The 7,343-nt window shown below is 41.8% G+C and overlaps 1 long non-coding RNA gene across 1 annotated transcript; it reads right to left on the bottom strand.

Moving 5' to 3' along the window:
* Window positions 1-4,382: 4,382 nt before the first annotated feature.
* LOC135573916 (uncharacterized) lies at window positions 4,383-7,018 on the bottom strand. Its single transcript, XR_010465002.1, has 2 exons — window positions 4,967-7,018; window positions 4,383-4,786 (listed from the first exon to the last, which is right to left on the bottom strand). It is a non-coding gene; the product is annotated as an uncharacterized LOC135573916 (long non-coding RNA).
* Window positions 7,019-7,343: the final 325 nt, after the last annotated feature.

The following is a 7,343-nucleotide window of genomic DNA, read 5'->3' as shown; positions in this document are numbered from 1 at the left end:
TCTTGCTTGTTTGTAGGTGACCAAATATTTAAATACCAGTATTTAATATTAGATCGTCTCTAAGCTTTACAGGAATGTGGTTCTTTATATAGACCGCAACACGGCCCCCGTTGGCATTTCTGTCTTTTCGGTAAATGTTCTCTCATCTCTTTGGTCTCAGCTAGCTAGCCAACCAGTAGCTACTGAAGTGGCTAGCCAGCCAAGCCAGCTACATAAACTCTTCCCTACCCGGTATCGACAACGAGATGTATTCATAAGCTTTGTGCTGCAAAGGACAGAGAGGTGTTTCCAACCACAACGCCTTCATTTTCACTTTCAGGACACTTTCAAAGCTGATGGGCTAAATTTGATATCTTACTACAATGTAATTATCTACATAAGTGTCTACATTCAAAATGTTCATAAATAAAGAGTTGAGGTTCTTGCATGGTAGTTTTTGGGGATTCTTCATCAAGCTGGAAAAAAATGTTGGTGGCCCGAATGACAATGATGAATCATGTTCCCTGGGGTAGCTTTAGAAATGTCGTCTTTTCTCCATACAGGACAGATTATCTAAGTTATTAGTCTTGGCAGCACTTTCAGCAGCCATGTCCTTGCTCCTATGTGAATGTAATGCCTGGTGTCAGGGTGACACTCTGAATAGTCTTTAGAATACTTTTGCTGCAGGATTTTTTTTTTTTTTTACAGTGTATGTTTATGGCAGCTGGATGGTGGTTACAACTTATCAAAGACTATATGACATCATGCCACAGTGAATTGATTCACCCTGTCTCAATGCATGGGTTCCTTGGCCGACTTCAACATACTGTACTGTGACAAAACAGAGCTGGATGGATTTTTGCTATAAAACAAATAGTATTTTCCAAAGTCATAGAATCTGAAAAGGTCCATAAAAAAGAAAGGACAAAAACATGATTGTAGACTTCAGGCAATGACCTCATGTCCCATTATCTGGATGATATGTGATCAATGTACAGGCAATAAAATGCACATGTCATTATTACCTACTCATGATACCTTCACAAAAGCCTCGCAACTAATACAATAGAATAACAATTTGACAGGTGTGTGTGTGGTCTTTCTACTCTCATAGGACCCTAACTTGGAAAGGAGAAGACAGCCTCATCAAAGCGAACCAGTTGGCCATCTCTCACTCCTCTTTAATGTTTGTGTGTGAGTCCCACATGGGGCTTTGCGTGGCTGTGTGTGTGAAGGTCAGGTAAATACCACTGACCCTAGCTCCACCTCTACATCTCCCCAGCCACCTATTTTTTTTTTACCAAAGCATGAGGTAGAATCAATAGGTTGGTGCCTCATTGACTGCTTGCCTTTTGTGGGTGTTTTTTTAACAGTGACTACTTTTTGTTTTACTTCAGGGATGAAGTATACAAAATAAACATGTCATGGTGACAAGTAAAATTAACTTCAATATGTACATGTACTACAAATGTACTATTATGTTCTGGGACCAGATAATTTCTTTACATCCATTATTTTATTGTTATGTATTGGATCCTGCTGTGTGTAATAATGGGTTCATTTAGATACCAATTTGGACTTTCCTTAAATATTGGTGATATTTAACAGAACAAGGTGAATATATTCTGGGTATAATTGAGTGTAGTAGTGCTAATTATGAGAGCATAAGAAAATGGGTCATCAGGCCTCACATTGAGAGCTAGTCCATAGCTAAGTATAGTACATGATGACTTTGATCTCAAAGATGAGGGAGTTGGAGATTATGCTGTGCCTCATTTAAATAAAAATATTCATCTGCATAGTTCTCCATTTGGTGATGCCTCACACATTATTATGAACTGTTATAAAATCTGTGAAATATAAACTCTGTGAACTACAGGATAGTATGTAATGTAATGTATTAATCCATATAAAAGGTTGAATGGAGTTGTTTCCTCACATCCGGTGGTGTAGTGGAGGATAAATGCAGTTTACCCACCTTTTGTGGAAAAAATGCATTGAAAGTTTAAGGAGCGTTACTTTTTTCACCGCGACCAGGCGATCAGAGTTTACCCACCTATTTGTTTTTAACCAATTATCACTGCGCACATCAAATGAAATGATGTCATGTACTTTCAGATCATACATTGAAATGCTCTTTTATACATGATATAACCATGCCATCTCTCTCCATCAGCACCCCCAGCTGTTTCTATGAGAGGGACAGTCTCTGTTGTGAGTAGGACTTCATACAGCCAGGGAACATATGGCCTCAATGTATGACAGCTGGGATTCAATCAACCACTCTGTCCAAACTCATATTACAGATTAACCTTAAATGTTTTAGGTAGATATATGAATATTGTCATATGAATACTGTGGTTATGTGAACGAGCAATTTATGTGATTGAGTGATCATTGTCAGAATCTCAGAATAGGCTTCTGCAATATGTCTCTCTCTCTCAGGGCATGTTGCTATCATTAGTGTAGATGTGGTGACTTCACATCTCCAAACCCCTGGCTGATGCTCCTGTTTGGGGGGCCCTAAAGTGTGTCTTTCAGTTGGCTCGGTGTTGTCATGCACACACACTCATCATGACATGTTAAGGGACAGTTTGGGTGGCAAATCATGAAAGTTTGGACTGGATCCGTATTCGTTTTTGTAAGAGAGGGGGAATCTTTTTTTGTTTACCTTCTTTGTAAAAAATGATCTATGATTAATCTACTTTCTCCAGATACATGTTCTATTTCCATCTGTATTGAGAAAATCTAATTTAATGGAATCCTGCTGATAGTAATTCCATTCCATCTCTCTGTAGAGACGGTTATCATGCAAAAAGCCTTGGCTTTGACTACGATGCTTTTCAGAAATGCAGAGTACAGAATGAATAGGGTGTGCCAATGAATATGAATACATATCTCTGTCTGTTGTTGTCGTTGGTTTTGAAAGGCTTTCCTCTATTGGCTAGGTATGTAGAGTTGGGGAGAGAGTCAATAGCACTGTTGGACTCCCTCCTCTGCAGCCTAAGAGCTCTGTGTATGTATTGAGTGGGGCTCAGGATGCTGTGGAAGCATTTTCCCCCTGCCTTCCAAGCATTAAATTAATTGTCAAGGTCAGACAACAAAGGCATTTCGGTCTTTTGTGTTGTTGTGTGCATATGTGCCTGCGTATGTGTGTGTGTTTTAATTAAGTGAACAAAGAGAGCAGGCCTGAATCGTGAAGCACAATAACATTGGTTGCCTGTATACTGTACCAACTCAAATCAAATATAATTTTATTGGTCACATACACATGGTTAGCAGATGTTATTGCGAGTGTAGCGAAATGCTTGTGCTTCTAGTTCCGACAGTGCAGTAATATCTAACAAGTAATCTAACAATTTCCCAACAACTACCTAATACACACAAATCTAAAGGGGTGAATGAGAATATGTACATATAAATATATGGATGAGTGATGGCCGAGCGGCATAGGCAAGATCAAATAAATGGTATAAAATACAGAATACTGGTACGGCAACTGCACCGCCCTCAACCGCAAGGCTCTCTGGAGGGTGGTGCAGTCTGCACAACGCATCACCAGGGGCAAACTACCTGCCCTTCATGACACCTACACCACCTGATGTCACAGGAAGTTCAGTATGGTCAGGGCGTGAGTTGGGAGGGTTGTCCATGTTCCTTTTTCTATCATTTGGGATTTCTGTGTTTGGCCTGGTATGGTTCTCAATCAGAGGCAGCTGTATATCGTTGTCCCTGATTGAGAACCATACTTAGGTAGCCTGGTTTCACTTTTGAGTTGTGGGTGATTATTTTCCGTGTCATGTTTGTGCCACACGGGACTGTTTCGTTTGTTTCGTTCTTTCACTGTGTTATTTTGCATTTTGTAGTGTTCAGTTTTACATATTAAAATGGACATTTACCACGCTGTAAATTGGTCCGATATCTCTTACTCCTCGTCAGAAGAAGACGAGCGTTACAGATACCTATTAAAGTGGCATTAATTAAAGTGACTAGTGATCCATTCATTAAAGTGGCCAGTGATTGGGTCTCAACATAGCAGCGTCTCTGAGTTAGTGATTACTGTTTAGCAGTCTGAAGGCCTTGAGACTGAAAAACATCTTCTGTCTCTCTTTCCCAGCTTTTATGTACCTGTACTGACCTCGCCTTCTGGATGGTAGCGGTGTGGACAGGCAGTGGTTCGGGTGGTTGTTGTCCTTGATGATCTTTTTGGCCTTCCTGTGACATCGGGTGGTGTAGGTGTCATGAAGGGCAGGTAGTTTGCCCCCGGTGAGGCGTTGTGCAGACTGCACCACCCTCTAGAGCAGGGGTCCCCAAACTTTTTCCTGTGAGGGCCACATAACTTTTCCCTTCTCTGATGGGGGGCCGGTGTCAGTTTGTAACAGAAAAAGTGTGACGATCGTAGGGGAGCTTAAAAAATTTATTGTTTTCCAGAAAGCCACACATAACCAAATAACCCTTTCCAGGTTCTTTACAGAAAAAAAGTCAGGAAACAAATAATAACACTATTAATGAAATAAATAATAACTAAATAACCCTCTCTGAGTTCTTCACAGAAAAAACAGGAAATAAATAATAACTAAATAACTCTCTCTGGGTTCTTCATAGAAAAAAAGCCATGGAACATTAACTTTCTGTCGTGCCATGCACAATCTTAACAGATAAAAGTTCAGCTCAGTTGTCAGAGCAGAATCTCTCTGACACATATGAGCAGTCTCTTAAAGTTCTTGTGTTCCTTCCTTATAATCCTTTTGTAGGTTCCAGTAGGCTTGTAGACACCGCTGTTTGCAGCTCTCTCTCATCAACTTCCCTGTGAAAACCACAAAAGAAGCAGGTTGAGAAACTGAACTAAGTGATACAGCACCTACACAGCACAATACATTTCACTACCAGTATGGTTGTAAAGATGGATTTTATCCCAGTAGATTTTATTATGATTATATTTGTTTATGCTCAGAATGACTCATTCAAGTCAGAAAAGTGAGCTTACCTATGTATGTTCATCAGTGTGAACTGTGGGCCTGCATCTGGCTGGTGAGAAGTTGAATATCAGGTTCCATTCTAGTTACAGCCAGTCTCAAGCACTGATGCAAATGTTCATCTGTCAATCTTGATCTCATCGGGGTTTTCAGCAGTTTCATGCGAGAAAAGGTTTTCTCGCAGATATACGTGCTGCCAAAAACTGTGGACATTTTCATTGCGTGTTTTTTGATGTTTGGATATGTGTCGTTTGGGAGGGCGGCATAGAAGTCAATGAGACTGTTGGGCTTGAATGAGTCTTTCAGAACATCACAGTTCTGTAACTCAGCCAACTCAAACTGATATGAAGGCTGGGAATAAAAATGAGCAGTTGCGCTGTGTCTTGCACGTCCGTGCTCTCATCCAGTGCTAATGAAAAAAGTCAAATTCTTTCGTCTTCTGCTGCAGCTGGGCATATACATTACTCCCGATTTCTTCAACGCGTCTGGTGATTGTACTCGCCGACAGACTTACGGCATTAAATGCATCTTTCTTCTCGGGACACACCTCCTCCGCGACAGCATCCATACATTTCTTAACAAACTCTCCGTCAGTGAAAGGCTTACCGCTTCTTGCTATCAGTTTAGCAACCCGAAAGCTGGCCCGAACGGATGCCTGGTTCAGCTGAGCTTGGCGTACAAATGTATTCTGCTGAGATAGTAGTCCACTTTTTATCTTTGAGAGTTTGTCTGCTCGTATTTGGCCTTGCAAGCTATCGTACTTGTCTTTGTGACGGGATTCATAGTGTCGGCGAAGATTGTATTCTTTGAATACCGCCACCGTCTCTTGACAGATGAGACAAACAGCCTTTTCTTTGCATTGAACAAAAAAAAAATCGTTTGTCCACTGCAGGTTAAATACCCTGCATTCTGAATCAATTTTACTCTTACCTAACCTTTTCGCCATTATTCCGTTCTCTCTTTGACAGGGCCGGGCCTAGGATTTTTTTTCTGGAGGCCAAATAGGAAAAAAATTCGATAGCGTCTCTGGTATTGTTCAGAGGGCCGGGCCAAATGTGCTGACGGGCCGTATCCGGCCCGCGGGCCGTAGTTTGGTGACCACTGCTCTAGAGAGCCTTATGGTTGAGGGCGGTGCAGTTGCCGTACCAGTCTGTGATACAGCCCGACAGGATGCTCTCGATTGTGCATCTGTAAAAGTTTGTTAGGGTTTTGGGTGACAAGCCAAATTTCTTCAGCCTCCTGATATTGAAGAGGCGCTGTTGTGCCTTCTTCATCACACTGTCTGTGTGGGTGGACCATTACAGTTTGTCTGTGATGTGTACGCCGAGGAACTTAAAACTTTCCACCTTCTCCACTGCTGTCCCTTCGATGTGGATAGGGGGGTGCTCCCTAGGGGGATAGGGGGGTGTTCCCTATCAGACGTTCACATACACTAAGTTGACTGTGCCTTTAAACAGCTTGGAAAATTCCAGAAAAGTATGTCATGCTTTAGAAGCTTCTGATAGGCTAATTGCCTAATAGGCTAATCATTTGAGTCAATGGGAGGTGTACCTGTGGATGTATTTCAAGGCCTACCCTCAAACTCAGTGCCTCTTTGCTTGACATCATGGGAAAATGAAAATAAATCAGCCAATACCTCCACAAGTCTGGTTCATCCTTGGGAGCAATTTCCAAATGCCTGAAGGTACCACGTTCATCTGTACAAACAATAGTATGCAAGTATAAACACCATGGGACCAGGCAGCCATCATACCGCTCAGGAAGGAGATGCGTTCTGTCTCCTAGAGATGAACGTACTTCTGTGCAAAAAGTGCAAATCAATCCCAGAACAGCAAAGGACCTTGTGAAGATGATGGAGGAAACAGGTACAAAAGTATCTGTATCCACAGTAAAATGAGTCCTATAGCAACACAACCTGAAAGGCCAGGTTTCAAAACCGCCATAAAAAAGCCAGACTACGGTTTGCAACTGCACATGGGGACAAGTATCATACTTTTTGGAGAAATGTCCTCTGGTCTGATGAAACAAAAATAGAACTGTTTGGCCATAATGACCATCGTTATGTTTGGAGGAAAAAGGGGGAAGCTTGCAAGTCGAAGAACACCCATCCCAACCGTGAAGCACGGGGGTGGCAGCATCATGTTGTGGAGGTGCTTTGCTGCTGGAGGGACTGGTGCACTTCACAAAATAGATGGCATCATGAGGAGAAGAATTATGTGGATATATTGAAGCAACATCTCAAGACATCAGTCATTAAAGTTAAAGCTTGATCGCAAATGGGTCTTCCAAATGGACAATGACCCCAAGCATACTCCCAAAGTTGTGGCAAAATGGCTTAAGGACAACAAAGTCAACGTATTGGAGTGGCCATAACAGAGCCCTGACCTC

Source organism: Oncorhynchus nerka, linkage group LG11 (genome assembly GCF_034236695.1).
Source record: "Oncorhynchus nerka isolate Pitt River linkage group LG11, Oner_Uvic_2.0, whole genome shotgun sequence".
In the NCBI taxonomy this organism is placed as follows: Eukaryota; Metazoa; Chordata; class Actinopteri; order Salmoniformes; family Salmonidae; genus Oncorhynchus; species Oncorhynchus nerka.
Note: the sequence above shows the minus strand (reverse complement) of the source record. Positions and strands in the feature narration are given on the sequence as shown.